This window comes from Mirounga leonina, unplaced genomic scaffold, assembly GCF_011800145.1.
Source record: "Mirounga leonina isolate KUSES-001 unplaced genomic scaffold, KU_Mleo_1.0 Mir_165, whole genome shotgun sequence".
In the NCBI taxonomy this organism is placed as follows: Eukaryota; Metazoa; Chordata; class Mammalia; order Carnivora; family Phocidae; genus Mirounga; species Mirounga leonina.
This window is the reverse complement of record NW_023270415.1, coordinates 32,911,342-32,931,128: the sequence shown is the minus strand read 5'-3', so window position 1 is coordinate 32,931,128 and position 19,787 is coordinate 32,911,342. Positions and strand designations below refer to the sequence as shown.

General features: G+C 36.8%; 1 protein-coding gene across 1 annotated transcript in view; it reads right to left on the bottom strand.

Annotated features, from left to right (window-relative positions):
- The window catches only part of RALYL (RALY RNA binding protein like), a 686,645-nt gene extending 667,359 nt beyond the window's left edge, over nucleotides 1–19,286 (bottom strand). Inside the window, exons 1-2 of the mRNA XM_035011452.1 lie at nucleotides 19,265–19,286; nucleotides 18,429–18,522 (exon numbers count right to left, since the gene is read on the bottom strand). The gene's annotated coding sequence lies outside the window, so the exon portion shown is untranslated. The remainder of the gene's footprint in view (nucleotides 1–18,428; nucleotides 18,523–19,264) is intronic.
- Between the last annotated feature and the right edge of the window lie 501 nt (nucleotides 19,287–19,787).

The following is a 19,787-nucleotide window of genomic DNA, read 5'->3' as shown; positions in this document are numbered from 1 at the left end:
GTAACATGGTGAGATAACATTTCTGTAAAAGCAAACAAAAAATGGACAAAAATGAAGAAAAGTAACTTGATTTAGGTGAAACTGATGTTAATCAGGTATATGTAAATATACTGGCAGAATCTATAGGCATTAATAACATGCACAGCTACAACGCTAGTTTGTATACATTAAACATAAATCGATGGGGCCAAAATATGTAAATCTTTGCAAATAAGAAAAAAAATTTTAAAAACTTATTCCATTTTTAAGACAATCGCAGAATATTATTTACAGATTTTAATATATCAATATTTTCCAGATATTTTCATCTGAAAAGGAAAAAGTTTTTTCGTGCTCCTCTTTCCTTATTTTTTTTTTTAGAGGTGTAATTCTATCAACAATGTTTCCGGGGCACCCGGGTGGCTGAGTTGGTTAAGCATCTGCCTTCGGCTCAGGTCATGATCCCAGGGTCCTGGGATCGAGCCCCACATCAGGTTCCCTGCTTGTTTCTCCTTCTACCTCTACCTGCTGCTCCCACTGCTTATGCTCTCTCTCTCTCTCTGTTAAATAAATAAATAAAACCTTCAGAAAAAATAAATAATGCTTCTGATATTTGCTCAGATCTTTTGGGTGAACTACTCAGAATTACAATATCAGTCTCTATGTGAAATTTCTCTTTTTATTCAGAATTATTACAGGGTAAGAATAGTTCAATGTGACTTGCTTGTGATAATTTCTTTTAAAATTTTAGGCAATTTGCATATAATACCAGAGGTTTAAAAAAACAAAAATAATGTAAATGTTATAATACATATATATATATATACACTGTATATGTATGAATATATTTGCATGTATATATTTACTTAAATAATACAATTAATTCTAGGAATATTTATTGAATCTATAAACACTGGGTAACTACTCTCATAGAATTAAATTTCCCTGGAGATTGTGAGCCCATTACAAATGGGACGATGTTTCTATATTCTGTGTATCAGTAACTAACAGTGTGTCAATTGATGTGTTTATAAGCAAATGAATAAATATGAGTTAGTGAATGACTGAATTATGCTATCTTCATTTTCAAGATGAACATAATCTAGAAAGGACAAAAAATGCGTAAGTGCAATGTGCTATGTTTTATACCAATACTTCTCAAGCAATTTGTGGTGAATGACCTTTTTTTTTTTAATTTTCAACCAGTAGCAAATCAATATTTTATAAAATAAAATAAAAATATATTACTAAAGGGGCACCTCTGGGTCGCTCAGTTGGTTAAGTGTCTTACTCTTGGTTTCGGCTCAGGTCTTGATCTTAGGGTCATGAGATGCAGCCCTGCTCAGCACAGAGTCTGATTAGGAGTCTCTCCCTTACCCTCTCCCTCCATCCTGCTCTTTTGTTCCTCTGCCCCTTCCCCCACTTGTGCACACTCACATGCACACTCCCTCCCTCTCCAGAAATAAATAAAATCTTTTAAAAATATATTACTGGAAAAAATAAGGAAAAAACCAAAAGACATACAATAAGACATAAAATTTTTCTGTAAAATTGTAGGGAAGTCTCAATTTCTTGTCTTCAACTAGCCATCAGTAGGCCACAGATTCTATTTTGGGTAGCAACATTTTTTTACTATTGCCATCATCAACACGATGGGAGAAAACCCTAATTAACCCGAGTAAATGAAAGAAAAGCATTTGAAAACTTTCATTAAAATTAGTTCAGAATAATCTGCTGAAAAAACTGTTATTTTCTTCCTGTACTTTTTAGAATTCTACTGTGATTCACACAACTGACAAAAAATAAAAATGAAAACAAAAAAATTGGGCATCAAACGGTTCTAGTTCTTTTCTGCAAACTCTAGTCATCCTGGAAACTTTAGAGGACTCAAAAGGAGGCTATGTATGTACAGCTTCTCTTCCCTAGAAAAGATTCACAGCACCAGGCACTCTTTTTTTTTTTTTTCTTTAAGATTTCGGTTTTATTTTATTCTTAGAGAGAATGGGTGGGGAGGAGGGGAGGGAGAGAGAGAGAGAATCCCAAGCTGGCTCCATGCTTAGAGTGGTGCTCGATGGTTACAGGGCTCGATCTCATGACCCTGAGATCTGAGCAGAAATCAAGAATTGAACTCTTAACCGAGCCACCCAGGTTCCCCTCACAGCACCAGGCACTCTTCTGATGGCAAGTAAAAAGCCCAACTACCCTGAGTGATAAATGATAAATGCCATAAGCATCTTTCTCATTTCCATTTGCTTCTTTTTCAAAAGAATTAACATTCCTTTGTTGTGTTGTTGGAAATAATTAATTTACAACTGCAAAAAGTACTGATGTCCTACTCCTTTCCCATGCAATTCTGTTTTTATGTTATGTTTCGAGTAACTTTCACAGGTGAGTGACATATTACTAAAAAGTGTTATTGTTTGTGCTAGTAAGCAACCAGAGTACTTCAATGTTAATACACATACATGTGGTGAAAATATTAAGAAATCACTATAACATTTTAAACTTTAAATTTTAAAAGCTCTGGCATTTTTTTTTAAAGTAAGTGTTCAAAATGTCACTGCCCATGTAAGAAAAATATTCTATGAAATACAATTACATAGCCTATTTCTTAGTGGTTAGGTTCTGAAGTAATCATGAAAGGTATGTAAAAACTGCTCCCGAAAATATCTGCAATAGGTTATATACTACTTCCATATATAAAACTCCATGTGATATGGAGTTTTTTTTAGTATCATCTGTAAGTAAGTCCAACACAGTTTTTCTACTAATGTTGGACAAGAAGATAAATTTCCTGAACACTGGATGAAGTGTTAAGCTTGTGTTTTCACTAAAAATATAATTAAAAAGTACGAATTCATATAAATTAAAAGTGCATAAAATGCCACAACACTGTTCTAAAACAAACACAAAAAAAATGTAAGTATGGGAATAAACATTATTTGAAATAAAAATCAGAAGAAAATGCAGAGAATCAACTAAAACATTCACAATGGGCTTTGGCAAAGTATATTGTGAAATTCTACATTGCCATTAAAATTATGTTACAAATGATAGTTAATGACAGTGTGTTTAAAGTATATTTTTAAGTGCAAAATTTTACTACATATATTATATAGCATATGTCTAAACATTTATATGTTATTATTATGTATATACTACACAAATTATACAAGTATTACATAATTACAAACATTTACTAAAAATTATATCACTGCTTATTTAAACAAAAGCTGAAAGGATTTATACCAAATAATATGAATAAAAAGGAAGATATAATTTTGAATCTCCTCACTAGTGATTAAAATTTCAACATCAATACTATCATAATAACAATGCTTCCTTTTAAGACATTTTGAGCATTTTCCATTTTTATTTCATTTTTTAACAGATACACATTTTTTAGAATATATGTGTCAATTGAGTTATCTGCAGGAAATCATCTGATAAAGTATAAAATTAAAAATTTGGATTTTGAGAATGAATCATATTCTACATCCAACTTCCTGCCCCTTATATTAAAGGAAATTATAAGACCAAACCATTTATTTTCAACTTGTAACAAATCCAAGCCTACCTTCTCTCCTAGGTATATTGTAAACCTAATCTGAGATTATGGGATTTCAATATAGATATATTAACCCCCTTCTCCTTCACCAGAGAAAGATCAAGAACAACTAAGGATTAATCCCCTAATTGAAGATCTGATAGACATAGCAATATAATGCTCACTAGATAAGTAAAAATACCAAATTCACAATTACATTTTTGACATGAAAGAAAAAAGTATAACTCGTTCATTAATATTTTGACATAAATTAGTTTTGCAGTTACACAACTGAATCAAAACCATGGCACATGCAGTCAAAACCTTAGAACCCCAAATCTAGAATTAGTGTGTTTTGAGTACTTCCAGCTCCCTGTCTGGGTATCAAAAACAAGAAATCTCAAGGTAAACTTTGTTTAAATTTAATGTTATACATGCATCTTTCAGGGACGAAGAAAGAGACACGGTATCAAAAAAAGAAAAAGGGCAAAAAAGAATGAGAGCTACTCCTCTCATTATATTCTATATGGTAACTAGATATCTAATGCCATTTTCTCCAGCTTTTTATAAGCAATGCATTTGCTCCCCTTCCCATTCCACACATTCACACAGTCATATCCCTCTCACTCACACAAGGACACACCTTGGAAGACTGTAAAGGGAATCCTGACCTAGGCTAAGCTCTGAAACAGTCAAATAATGAGAGATAATAGGTCAACATTCAATGTTCATATTTCCCCATCAGATTCTTGGTGACTCACAAGTTTTAACAAAGGATACTAAATCACTTCATTCTTGGAGACTATACAAATTGTTTAATATTCTATAAATTTGTGGTGTTCTTTTCAAATAATGTGTCATTCTATATACAGTCATCAAAAACTGGTTTGACTTTATTCACTTAATTATGAGTCATATTTTGTGAACATAATTATATAGGAAATTAATCTTCTGATTTAATATAAAATAAGATACCATGTTAACCCTGAACTATATTTTTACCTCTTAGGGAATTTATCACCGTCTGCCCCTTCTACACCAAAATCTCCATTCTCATACATTATGGAGTATCTTGTGACACAAAGAATGGTGCAAAGCAAATTTTCAAGAAATATTTATTGAGCAAATATTAATATTCCTTAGCCAACTGACCATACTCTGATGCTAACCGACTGAGCCACCCAGGCGCCCCGAGATTACTTTTTAGCAAAAATGAACTTCGGTGGATTTCAGGTTAGATTTTAATAAAAAGTGAAAGCTAAAATTGAGACAATCAGAGAGTATATCAAAATATATCTTGGCTAATCTCTGCTAAGGATCAAGACATCAAAGAAATTTTAAAGCATGACATGGTCCTGAGACTTCTGAACCCTCTAGATCTGCATTTTCCTAGTCATAGCTACTAGCACGTGTCTATTGAGCACTTTTTAACCTTGGCTAGTTCTGTGCTCTACGTGTAAAATACAAGTTGGATTTTAAAGATTTAGTACCAAAAAAAATGCAAAATGTTTAAAAAATAATTTTATATTGATTACATGTTGAAATAACCATTTTTGATAAACTGAGTTACATAAAATATATTATGAAAATTAATTTCATGTTTCTTTTTTCTTCTTAATGCGTCTTCTAAAAAATTTAAAATTACACATGATGGCTTGTTTTCCTGGCTTGCCTTCTCTTTCACCTGGGCAGTGCTGATCTCAAGAATGTCTTCCCGTTGTCCTCCTCTTTATTTCCCCTCTTCCCTCTTCTACACTTTCTTTTTTGTTATTTTTTTTTTCTCCAATTGCAACAATGACAGGAGGGAGGCCTGGAATAAGGAAGGAAGGCTCTAGCAATTCTGAAATAAAGATTACAAATATGATGGAATACACTCAGAGATTAAATAAAACAAAGTATTTTCATACTATTGGTTCACTAGTTTTTAGAAGATTTTATTTCTTTGAAGGACAGAGAGCAACAACGGGGGGCAAGGGTAAAGGGAGAAGCACAACTCCCCACTGAGCAGAGAGCCCCACCCGGCACTCAATCCCAGGACCTTGAGTTCATGACCAAAGCCAAAGGCAGACACTCAACCAACTGAGCCACCCAGGCACCCCGACTAATCTAAATTATTAATAAAATGACAGTTGACCATTGAACAACATAGAGGTTAGGGGCTCTGACTACTGTGCAGTTGAAAATCCACATATAACTTTTGACTCTCCAAAAACTTAACTACTAATAGCCTCTTGACCAGAAGCCTTACTAATAGTATAAACAGTCGATTAATGGATATTTTGTATGTTATTGGTCATATATACTGTATTCTTACAATTAAGATGGAGAAAGCTATTAATAAAATCGTAAGGAAAATACACTCACAGTGCTGTACTGCATTGATCAAAACAAACAAACAAACAAACAAACAAACAAACCCGTGCATAAGTGGACCCGCACAGTTCAAACCTGTGTTGTTCAAGGGTCAACTGTACATTGTTGTCCACCTAAAGCATCTAAATGCATAGATATTTCTGAACTCCTTTTATATGTTTTATAGTACTTAAGAGTTTCTAATAAGGTGTTTTTATTTGAAATTTTGAATAATCTCAATATATTCCAAAATAAAATTCATTTTCCCAAATAATGAACTTTATTTTAATGAATAAAATATGAATACAAAGTCATACACTCATATTAACTGTACCTCCTTATTGCTGACCTCTTTTTTTCTTTGAAAGTTTATCATTCTTTTTCATCTTCCAATTTCCTTTCCAGATGGCCCTCTCTAAATCTTGTGGTTGCTGTTGTCCTCTTCATTGGCCTATTTACTTTTCCTGCTACCCATTTTCCCGTATGCGCTCACGTATTCCTAACTTTGGATACAATATCCAGAGTATTGTCAAATCTCCCAATCTGAGGACCTTGCAAAGTCACTGGGAGAAAGAGAGAGGCACTGCATTCCAAATTTTTCAAGTGCCTTAATAATCTGTGTAACCATAAGTAATCATCTATACTTTTCTTAATTCTGATTACCTTACTGTCTCTTTTCACATGAACCATTTCCTTCAAGTAGGTTGTCAGTTCATGAGGACAGGGTCTGTGTCTTGTTTTGTTCTTCAACTTTTTTTTAAATCTCCTAAAACACACTTAGATACAATAGATTCCCAATGTATAGTGGAAGAATGAATGAACAAGTGTTCAAAATCACAATTCCGTTCAGAGCAGAAACACTACCGAAGACTATGAGAAGGACAAGAATGGCGAATGATGCAGCACAGTTCTGAATAAAAGCATTGTGTTTTTAAATATTCCCTATGTAGGGAGCTGCTGTGCAGGTGCCTATTTTATTAGACAAATGTCACTGACCTAATGATGTACAAATCAAGTATCTTTTTCTCCATTTTTTAAAGAAGGCATGTTGGTTTAAGTGTGGAGCAAAAGGCTTGTGTTCAGATCTTTAGTCAGACATCTGACAGCACTTTGGACAAGCCATCCGTCTGATCCTCAATGTCTTCCCAGATATTACTATCTGCGATAATAATACATTCTTCCAGGGTGTAACAAAGATGAGGCACAATATGACTAAGCACTTAGCAGTCAGTCTGACCCCTAACGGATGATCTATAAATGGAATGAGGTCATAGCAGCTACAGCAACATATCCAGCAATAACAGCTATTGTCTGTCTACCTAACTGGACTTCTGACTTAAAAAAAAATCTTGAACTAGACAAAAAAAAAATATATTAACAAACACTTTATAACCTTCTTTAAGTCTGAATCATTTACTGTTACGTTTAGAAAGTATTTTAGTGTCGTATCCTGTATTAGTTTCCCTGGTTCTGATCAGTAACTTCTTTTTTTTTTTTTAAGATTTTTATTTATTTATTTGACAGAGAGAGATATAGCGAGAGAGGGAACACAAGCAGGGGGAGTGGGAGAGGGAGAAGCAGGCTTCCCGCCGAGCAGGGAGCCCGACGTGGGGCTCGATCCCAGGACCCCGGGATCATGACCTGAGCCGAAGGCAGACGCTTAACGACTGAGCCACCCAGGTGCCCCCTGATCAGTAACTTCTTACAAAACTCAACTTGGGTTGCAGTAACCATTGCAGAGTTTATTTCTATATTCCCTGAATATTCTAACCAAATAGGATCAAGATAAATGCAAACATTACTTATCTACGGCTCTCTTTATGATGTTCCAAAAGAGAGTACTAAAATCCTACATAAATGAAAAAAAAATTCCTTTATGACATCAGTTAATTATAAACCTCTAGAAATGTCATTGGTACTTTTTAGCACGTTTTAAAGTTTTCCTTTCCACCTTCTTCCCTGTCTGCAATTATGGATTTAAAAAATCCTTTCTCTAGGGGTGCCTGCATGGCTTAGTTGGCTAAGCATCGGACTCTTGATTATGGCTCAGGTCATGATCTCTGGGTCCTGGGATCGAACCCCTCATGAGGCTCTGAGCTCAGCTCAGAGTCTGCTTGAGATCCTCGCCCCTGCCCCTCCCCTTGTTCAAGTACATGTGCCCTATCTCTCAAAATAAATAAATAAATCTTCTAAAAAAATCCTTTTTCTAAATTACACTTTAACACTCAGCCTTTCCTCACAATGCTTTAACTTCTCAATATCAGCAACCTTAGTAAGCCACATGCCTTCCCAAACTCTAAAATGTGTTCATCATTTGACTCTGTTCCACTATCAAAATCTGGAGGAATAATATTCTCCTCTGATCAAAGACATCCATCCTTGCACCTTTCTCATTCTATTAAAAATAGTAAACTTGCTATTAGTTTTCATCCTGACTTCAGGCTCTCAATTCTTAACCTGTTCTTAGTTCATTCATCTCCTGGAGCTGACCTTGCCCCCTTTCCCAGCCCAAATTTATGGCCCTTCTTTTCTATAACATACTCACTATGTTAGAAAGCCAGGCTCTTTGTTTTGCATTATGCATACCTTGCTAATCTTCTAATCAAGTAAACTTCAGTTGTTTGCTAGACCCATTCAGATTATAGACTAAGTACTGCTAAAGAAAGTGATGCAATTGCCTTGACTAAAATGTGACAAATTGTTGTCAATTTTGCCAAGTTTCCCCTTATGGCTCTAGAATCTTTTTTACAGACCTCCTGCATATTCTTGGCTGTATTCTCCAAGCTCCTATGCCCATACCAGTTCTTCTCAACGTATGACCTTGCACTTAACCTGAGAAGACTGAAGTCACCATTACATGCCAAACTCCCTGCAGGCATGGAGTCTTATTACCACTGAATCTCCATCCTCCAGTACACAGCTGAATAAATAAGGAATTCAGTTAACTAATAAACTGACTGAATTTCTTTCCTCTTCTAATACACAAACATCTTCTTGTGCTAGCACTGATCACACTAACCCCTCAGCACATTCTGAAACTTGCTCCTGAAAATTACCATGCTCATCCTTACAGTTCCATCTCTTCTTGCTAGGGGATTCCATCCTGAAAAAAGTAAATATGCATTCAGATTTTCTTTATTCTGACTTTAAAATATACCCTTTATTCAATAATATTACTCCTTGAATAATATCTCAGTCCCACGATTAGCATTAAACTTCATTTACTTCTTGTCTTCATATCTTCAAGACCCCAAATGACCTTAAACATGGGCAACGGGACTTCTTTCTGCTTCTGTTTAATTCTAATATACATATTTTTTCTCAATGACAACTAATGGATTTTTCAACATTTTAACTGAAAAAAAAATCGGATAATCTGAAAGAGTACAATGAAATCTGCATAACGTCTCCTTGCATTCAAAAATTAACAAATGATGATTTGTTCCAGACACATCACACACACATTTGATGATGACTCATAAGAACGCATGACACTTATCACTACACTCAGCTTGCATCTCCTAATATCATTTATCTAGCCTATATATAAATTTTCCCAATTCTACCAAGATTTGAGCCTGTTTCTTTTGTTTAAATAGGATCAAATACAGCTTCCAGTATTGCATTTGTTTTTCTTTTACTCTCTTCTAAAGTTTTTTTTTAAAGATTTTATTTATTTATTTATTTATTTGAGAGAGAGAGAGAGAGAGAGAGAGAGAGCGCGCACACATGAGAGGGGGGAGGGTCAGAGGGAGAAGCAGACTCCCTGCCGAGCAGGGAGCCCGATGTGGGACTCGATCCTGGGACTCCAGAATCATGACCTGAGCCGAAAGCAGTCGCTTAACCAACTGAGCCACCCAGGCGCCCCGACTTTATACTCTCTTCTAATCTAGAAAATTCTCCCTACCGTGGTGTGAAACTTTTGAAGAAACTAGGCCACATGTCTGGTATGTTCAGTGCAGAATACTAAACCTTGGAAATTTGTCTCTTTCTTCAAGGTTTAGTTTAACCTGTTCCTCTTTCCCTCTCTTTTTCTGTAAACTGAAAGTTAAGTTTAAACAGGTTTTATTAGATTCAGCTTGAACATTCTAGCAACAATATTTCAAAACCGGTGCCGGATGGAGACTTGATACTGTGTCCATCAGGAGGCTTATGGCATCAGGCTCTCTGTTAATGAAGCTAGGGTTGATAACTTAGTTATTTAAACAGACAATAGCTAGAAGCAATTAAGAAGTAATATTTGAGCACCATGAGAATATGTTACTGCCCAAAATACTTTTAACTAATGACTTTAGCACCTGTTGATGATTCTTGACAGAACTACTTATTTCATTGGGAGTTATAAACTAATTTTCTAATTCCAGCATCTCTTACATAAATCAACCCACATGGTTTTGTAAAGAATTGGTCCCTCATCAACTAGAAAAGAGTACTTCCTTAGATAAACAGGCTAACCATTTCCTTCAATTTAATTATTATCAGAATTAGTTCCTGTTTTGGGTTTTATTTGTTTGTTTTTGAGTTTCATTATGGACTCATGGATTTTACTTCACTCAATGTTTTACAAACTGTTACAGTCACTCTTGTTGGAGCAGGTCACTGAGAAGATGTGACAGGTGGTTGACCCTCCAGCTGGACCCAGGCAATCAGATGCTCCTTACCTCCTCCCCATCCTTGAAATATACATTTCACCCACCATTCCCACACTAGGAGCCACTTCAAGTACACAGTCTTAAGAGGGTAATGTGCTGTTGAGCCCATCCCGACTGGATATATGACTGAACCCCACTAAGGTAGCTATCTAAACTTTTGAGATTCTGGTGGATAGATGCAAAGATCGATGAACCATGAGAGACTACGGATTCTGAGAAACAAACTGAAGGTTCTAGAGGGGAGGAGGGTGGGGGGATGGGTTAGCCTGGTGATAGGTATTAAAGAGGGCACGTACTGAATGGAGCACTGGGTGTTATATGCAAAGAATGAGTCATGGAACACTACATCTAAAACTAATGATGTAATGTATGGTGATTAACATAACATAATAAAATAAAATTTAAAAAAAAAAACAAAGATCTACTTGTCTTGTGACCACCCTATGCAAATTCTCTTGCTTATCAAAACTGCCACCTACAACCTAGACCGATGTGCCTTTCGCTTCAGTTTCTCCTTACCCTCGGAGTATGGGGCCCAGTTTCAAATTTCACCCAAGAAACTCCTGAGGCTGCAAACCAACAACACTTGATGTTCAAATTTATCTGAATTTGGCGATGGGAAGGCCCTTCAAACTGGCTCCCATTTATAGTTACAATTTACAAATAAAGTTGACACAATCTTACTCATCTTTGGACATTTCCTTACTTTCTGGCACAATGAGATATCCACTTGTACTTTTTCTGCCTAGACTTAAAATCAGCCAGTTCTCTAAAAAGCTCTGGTCCCCTTGAGTAGGAAATGGTATTTAGAAACCACAATTTGTGCACTGGATGTGCTCACTGCAACCAGAGACACTGTTTAGAAGACTTTTTCAGGAGACAGAGCTAGTAAATATATTTATTTTTAAAAGCTTTATATTTTAATATGTGATAGCTTAGCCCCTTCTTTGCTCTTCTTTTTTGGAATTATCCTGGCTATCCTTGCATGTTTATTTTTCTATATGTAATTAAAAATCAGCTTACCTAGTTCCAGGAAAACTTTTTATGGTCTTTCTATTGAGATCAGGTTACATGCACACACACAGAGAAACACACATACAAAAGTATGTGACACATACAATCTTAGGGACTGACCTCTTTATGATGTTGTCACATCATATCCAGAATTTTTCCTTTGTTCAAGTTCATTCAGTTCCTTTTTAAAATCAGTGGATTTTAATTACAGATTCCACCCACCATTCCCACACTTCTCAAGCCTCACCTTCCTGTAAGCCTAAGCAGCATTAGCCCTATTGAACAACACTTCTCCTTTACACACACACATTTTCCTAAGCTTCAGTGGGTATTCTCCTCTTCCTCTTTTTCTGCTTTTAACCAGATCCTTTTACATCCAATCAAAAAAAATGCAGGTGTTTCCCAAATTTTTGCCTTTGAATGAGTTATTCCCTCCTAAAGTTTTGGCATAAATAAGTTCGCAATATCTCTATCTTTCAGCGTGTTTTCCAGCTTTAGAGCTGAATTTCATTGCACATTGGTCATTTTATCCAGGAATTAATGTTGGAACTTCAAATCAGTGATATGTCCAAAGCTGAACCATTCTCCCAGCAAGTCAGGTTCTTCTCTAGATATTTTTATTTTTTGGTTTTGTTTTATACCACTAGTTTTCCTTCCTCCCTTCCTTCCTTCCTTCCTCCCTCCCTCCTTCTCTCCCTCCTTCCTTCCTCTTTTTCCTTCTTTTTCTTCCTTCCTTCCTTCCTTTTAAAGAAAGAGAGAGAGCTGGGGGGAGGGAGAGAGGGAGAGAGAGAATCTTAAGCAGGCTCCATTCCCAGCATGGAGCCCAACTCAGGGCTCAATCTCAGGAACCTAAAATCATGACCTGAGCCAAGTTCAGAAGTCAAACCCTTAACGGACTGAACCACCCAGGCACCCCTATACCACTCGTTCTCGAGTTATCCAGATTCCAAACACAAAGGCAGATCTTAAGGGTCCTTCTGCCTTGGCCTTCAGATCCACTGTTTTTATGGACTTGCAGATTTACCATCATCTTTGCAATCCATTTCATCACGTTCATTTACACTACCTCCACGGTGGTTTATGTTTCCCATTCTTTATTGAAAAATAACCCACTTTTCATGTTCCAAGGAAACTACTTAATAATGGAAGACTTTTTCACACATCTGAAGCAATTAAAAACAGTATCCTAAAATAACATCTTTCAGTTATATGTGTTTTATGTTATTAACAAATGGATAAAATGAGCTTGAAGAAACTGTGACATCCAAATATGTGTTAACAGTGAATTCTGAGGTGGAGATGATGTCGATAGTGAGATGCTGGTAGACAGAAGAGACACCTATATTTATAGACTTGCTGTGTTATGAAAATTGGTGGTTCTGTTTTCCTTGTGCAGAAGACTAAGTTTTCACTTCACACTGCAAAAGCCTCAAGTATAGATTACACTTTGTACTTAGTAAGTAAATATTTGTTGAGTGTTTCCCCCTGGTCATCTAGAAAGCCACTTGTAGATGTTGAACCATCTAATTTTGTCTTGACCACAGAGTACCAGTGGCTCCTGACAAATTTCCATGATTTGGTTCTCTTTAGAAAATCCTAGAGTCATGGAAAGATTTGTGATGTTGCTACTTGAAAGTCCTTTCAGGACCAGTAAATGTCTCTGTGTAAATGGTGCCATTTTCTATTATTTTTGGCCACAGCACTTACTACTAAAAGTGACTACAGCAGTTATAAATTATGTACCAAGAATAAAGATGCAGCAGTTGTTTTAGACTAGCTGAAACAAAACAAACAAATTTCTCTCCACAAATGGAACATCCCTGTACAGAAGGGACATAAGATATCAATTCAGACATTCCTGTCACTTCCCCTTTACTACCTGTGGAGCTTCAAACAAGTTACATATCTAAGCTCAGCTTCCTCAAAAATGTAAAATAATGATATTACCTACTCATGGAAGAACAAATGGAACTACATTCATTTGATACATCAATAAATGTTAGTCTTACTTTTCTGTCCCGCTCATCTTGATTAAAGAAAACATAGCCCTTGCCTACTCCAACCTGGTAACAATTTCCAAACTGACTCAAAAATATGTTGTACCTTTAACAATTTAGCATGTAACTATCAAAATGTGTATCTATACACACAGATTCTGTATGAATGCAATTAATTTCCACTCTTAAAATTTAGACAAAATATTCAACTATATTATTCTAAGTAAAATATATAGAAAGAAATTGATGAGTTAGATGTAATGTTATAAAACATATTTACAAATAAAATCTCGAATTTTTCTTTATTATGAGGGTGCTTAATGATGCATTCCATTGCATCTTTCAGAAAAGCAGGACAAGGTTCCCATGTTCTCCATTATATTTCTCTCCACTTAGATTTATACATGATCCAAGGAATAAATCTTACAGCCTTGACCCCAGCTGAAGAGTCTCCAAGGACAGTCCAGAACACTTTTATCCTAAACACTAAATAAGTTCTTCCATTGCCTTCTCTGCAGCTTGGAATGGACAGAAAATGAAATCAACACCTTTATATTCTCTAGGTTTTAGCCCCAGAAAACAGCAAGATAATGCAAAACAAACAAAAAAGTTTAATTTGTGAGAGAGTTACAAAAACACAAAACCAATTGTCCATAAGTTAACTGTTAACAGAAGTCTAACAAAACAAATGAACAGCAACAAGGACAAAAAAAAATGCCCCAATATTTTCTTGAAAAACTAAAATCTAGAAGAATAAAGTAAAACTAGTAGAAGTTGGCAATGGCTGGGTTAGATATATCTCTTCCACAGGTCAAAATTTAATAATAAAAATAAGAGTGATTACACATATTATATTTACATAACACTTGCTAAATGTGTAACTAGCTTTTTGTACATACATTTTATTTCATAATTATTGTTCTCAAAATCATGGTGTAGTGAAATGAATTGCCCCTGTCATCAAAAATGTGCAAGTTTATGTTGCCACTGCCAATTACTAAAGAGATATTTATTCAATTAAAAACTCATATTAAATTATGAAAATGGGATTTTAAAGGCACCTGTGCAAGTCACTAGAAATAGCAAATAATAATAATATGAAAGAATAAGAAAATAATAACAATAACTTCAGATCAGTGAGGAATTTTTTAAATTAGTTTTTAATTATATTCCAGAGCTCCATAAACAAGTTTCAGGAATAAAATTCATCATTATTGCAGTTTTTTATGCACAAAATAGAATTTTCTTAATGACAATATGATAGAAGTGAGGAAATTACTGTATTTTTTAAAATCACAGCTAATAAGCATATAAAAATAAAAGTTTTCAAAGTCAGAAAGAATAAATTTAAATAATGTATTTCCTTCAATTTCCTTTCTTTCATGCAAACTATTCTAAATATCTGCTTCTCTTCTACTTCCAATGTAGAGCTTTACTTGATTTGATGCACTGTATAATTAGTTGCTTGGAATACCAGTAAAGAGTAAACAAAGCATGACCATACTCTTACTCAAGAGGAATGCATTCAAGAATGTAACAGACATCGGAGCTTTTCCATACGCTTTATATTAGCTCATTTAAAAAATGACTATTTTACCTAAGAAACAGTTATTCATATAGCACATGATTCTTTTAACTAGGAAAATACAATATTTGTGGCATATCATATGTATGTGCATTACTTTTCTATTCCATTATTCTTATATTCTAAAGGCTTCATTTGTTTGCATAAATATAGTATCTCTTTTAAACAGTAGCCTTTCATAAAAATTAGAGAAAATAAATTGGCCATCTTTTTTTTAAAAAAGGCAGTATATTTTTTGTGGTTAAGAATATAAAGAGTGCTTCTATAAATTATGTGTTTGAAACTTTCCCCCTCATATATAACACCACCACAGTGTGGCTACCTCATGCAAACTAAGAAAAAAAATAAGTGTGCTACTTGCTTGCTTTTAATCATATAAGGGTAAATATAAGGAAAAAATAAATGTTTATTTTTAATGATGAAAATTTCATTCAAAAATGTTTGGACAAACCACACACTTAAGACAGGACTCCAATTAACGGTTTCTTTTTCTATAATGTTCAAGACTGGAACAGAAACTGTAAAATTAATTCAGTAATCCAGGATTTTTCAAAATGTCCAAATGTCGGCATCCCATAGAAAAGTTCTAGGAAATTTAACAGTTGTTTTAACTTTGTGATGATTTCTTTGCCAAAATTTAAATGAAACTCTCAAAGTCGGCTAACAGTCCAAAAACCAATTTAATTTATACATCTTCTTACCCTCACCCATCACCTCTACCTCCCAGACCCTTTCTCCCTGCAGTTGAAAATAATTTGCATGATTAAACTGATCAGAATCTGGGTGGGTTGCTTACTAAATGAAAGAACAACATTATTTTTCCATAAGAAACCAGTAGGCGGTGCTAACTCTAGGATACTACATGCAAAGATTTTAAACCAAAACACACATAGACTAGGTGACCAGTTTAAAGAGTTGTAGAATTCCCAGTATATTCATGAAGGAGGAAATTTCAAAAATTTGCATGTAATAGAATTTAACATAAGTATGAAATAAAATGAACTATGACTATTAAATAAATGAAAACCTAACATGAATTAAAGGTTCTTAGTATGATCTTTAGTTACAGAATTCAAAGCACAGCTACATATTTGTTCCCACATTAAAATGCTATGAACATCTTCATCTGCCCCATTATAGTTTCAATCTCATTTGGAAACATCATACAGTACAGCTCAAGCACTGCTCCAATCTTAAGACCCAATTACCCCCACCTCAGGGCAGCAACTCGTCTTCTAAATGAAAATTCTGGTTTGATTACTCAAGTTTTTTCTTTCTACTCATCCTGTTTCTCCTTTTCAAAAGAACTTAATGATTTACAGTACATATAAACTGCTAAGAAATATTATATACATGCATTCACTTGCCTTTTTAAATAAATGAGCACTTCTATTTATATACATTATGATAAAAGTGATTAAAAAGTGGCTTTTTAAATGCTTTTGCTAGCTGCTTAAACCATATGAAAGATTATATTGTAGTAATGTGCTCACTACACACACACACACACACAAATCAAAAATTAAAGCTTAGTAGTAACAATATTTGTGCCAAATCTTAGAACTATACCCTTCGTGATATCAAGTCTGGTAGTCCACAGGCAGGACATGAGCTGTCTTCCTTATATAAATGCAACAGGACTTTCTTAACAGAGAAAAGCTACCCAGAGTACAAAAATAACTCAACTGTAACTTCCAAACACCACTGAGAATGCACTGTGAATTTTTTTTAAAAAGCTTTCTAAACATTGAAATAAATTTTAATGTTCTACAGATAAATGATCGTTAGTACTCCTAACTCTTTCACCACAAAGAGTAAATAAATATAGGCATAAAACTTTTCATTCCACCAGCTGAGGTGACAAGACTTACAGAAATACTTGTTTTAAAAGCCATAGTTTAAGTAATTAACCCATTTGTTACAGGCCCTTTTGTATGCTGGTATTTGTTTTGTCTACAGATACTCTAGAAGAAAACTTAATTTTAGAAGTAAAAAGTTATTTCCTTTGCTTCATATTTACTTTAACAGAATTCAAATTATATACATATGACAAATTTAAGGCTAAACTTTTCATTTAAGAAAAAAAAAAGAAAGAACATCAGAGCTTCAAAATCAAATCATTTAAATAATAGTTACCCTCCAGATTTCAAGATTTAAAGTACGACAAGAAATTTGTTTGGACAGCAAGTTTTCCAGCAGATTCTGTCACTGTGTTTAAGTACAGAAAAAGCTTTTTTATTATCAACTGGTACATCTCCAAAAAGCAGTGCTAGATGATACTGGAAATATGTAACAGGACAATCATAAAATATCTTAAACTCCACAGAATACCGTCAACACCGAGTACTGTAATGCTACCAATACACTGAAATCAATCACACCATCACCAACCCCGACCCCTTGCCCTGTGCTCAGTTCTCAGGGGAAAACCTCTGGAACCACTGATCAGGTGGTTAAAAATAGGAAAAACGCTGTTGTCCCTTTAAAACTTAAATAAAAGGCTAATTTGTACCTAAGGGGTGTAGTCTCATTAATGCAAACTAACAGTTACATCCTCAATCTAAAACCCAACTGACCACCACAGAAAGTTAACTATTTCCCCAACCCCTGGAAGACGCCAGCGAGCACTTAAAACCAAAGCAACACGACAGGGAAAGAAAAGATCCAAAGACAACACCACTAAGAAAGCAAAACCCTTCGGAACAAGCACAACGGGCTGGGAAAGACCTACTGCGCTGTCTACTCGTGGCATAGAGGAGGAGCAGGAGTTGAGCGTGAGGGGGCTGGTGCCATCCTCAGGGATCTGGAAATGTCTCGAGCTCCCGGCCCGCGTGGCCAGGAGCCAGCCCCTTCGGAAGATGCTGCCCCTGCCGCTTCTCCCCACGTCTCCCCGGCGCTCCGAGGGGCCGCCCCAGCCGACCCGCGCCGCGTCCTCGGCCCTCGCCCCTCCTGCTCCGCAAGTGGCGCTCGAAGAACTTACAGGGCCCGCGTCCCCAGCCGGCGCCGCCGGCGGCGCAGACACCGCCCGCCGCGGAGATGACCTGGGCGCAGCCTGGGGAGGGACCGTATTTTGCGCACATCCAAAAAGGATCCCGAGGCGGGGAACGGACTTTGGCTTTCACTAGCTCCGGGCACGGCTTTCCCCACGGCGGGCTCGGACACTGCCCGGAGACGCGCGCGGGAGCGCGCGCCATGGCGCGCGCGCGCACACACACACGCGCACACACACACACACAGCTTTCTTTGCCAGGACCAGTGTTGCCATTGCAAACCCGGGAAACGCCTCCAAGGGGACCAAGTACCTGCTCTCTGCGAGCTGCTCAGCTGTTCACTTCATCCTCCGTTGACAAGGAAACCAAACCGCACTTCATTTTTTTTTTCCAGAAAAACCTTCCACTGCCATCATTTGAAAATTGATTTACGGGGAGGGGAAGGGGAGGAAGAAGGGATAATATATAGATATCAGGATATCTATCATAAAATTATCTCGGTTTTTAAAAAATTCAAATGTGCAAAAGTCACAGTTAATATAAAGGAGGAAAAAAGTATTTTGCTTAAAAATTATCCCAGTAACCAGCTGCAAGAAAAGTTTCATGTTATGCATGGGTGTCAAAAACAGGAGGGAAAAAAACGAATTTGTTCTCACCGGCTTCCAAAAAGGGCACAAAAAGATAGAAAATTAATGTTTTTTGCTCAGTGGTTTGTACCAGTATTGCAAAACCACAAACTTGTAAACACTGCCGTAAAATCCCACCTATACAAAAATCTTATCAGAAAAAAGAGTATGCAAAAAAAAAGAGTTAGAAACATGCTTTTTATTTTTACAAAGGAAAAAAAAATTGGCACCATACTTCACATCGCTTTTTCCATAAAACCAGTTGCATATTTTGCTGGACTTGGGAGTCGCTCCCAGCGGGCACGGTCGCCGCGGACTCCCAGACACAGCGCCTTGTCTACAGAACCATCTCATGCTAGAAAAACTTGGATTCAGGAAAAGGCTCAAAACCATGCTCCTCCAGCTTTCCCAAATATAAACAATAATCAAAGAAGTGGAAAAAAAAAAAGAAGAAAAACAAAAACAAAAAAAAAGGACAAAAAAAAAAGAATAGGACAAGAAGGCCACTGAGAAGGTACTCACCGAGCGGGAGTAAAATGTTGGAATAAAAATGAGATTTAGTATAAAATACAGTATGGCGGTGGAAGAAGGAATGAAGCGCGTTTTTTTCTCTCAGTCTCTGCCTCGGGCACTGACACGTGACTCGGAGCCAGGCTGACTTGCAGGCAGCCTGGAAGGACTGAGGCTGCGAGGGGGGAAGCCCCACCGAGCCCAACTCCGGCGGCGAGGCGGCGGCGGCGGCGGCGGCGGCGGGGAGCCCGGCGCCTGGGAGCGGCAGCGCTAGGGGCGGCAGCGGCAGCTCGCGGCGAGGCTGCCTCCGCTGTGAGCCCAGACGAGCAGGTGCCCCTCACGCTGAGGCTGAGCACACGCACACGCACACGCAAGACAGGCAGGGCGCCGGCGAGAGGGGGAGCCGAGCGGGGTTGGGCCGGAGGCGCGCAGCTGCCGCTGCCTCTGCCGCCGCTGCCGCTATTACTGCTGCCGTTGCTGCTCCCGCTCCCCCCACCGCCCACCCCGCCACCGCCGCCGATGGGGAGCGCGTGTT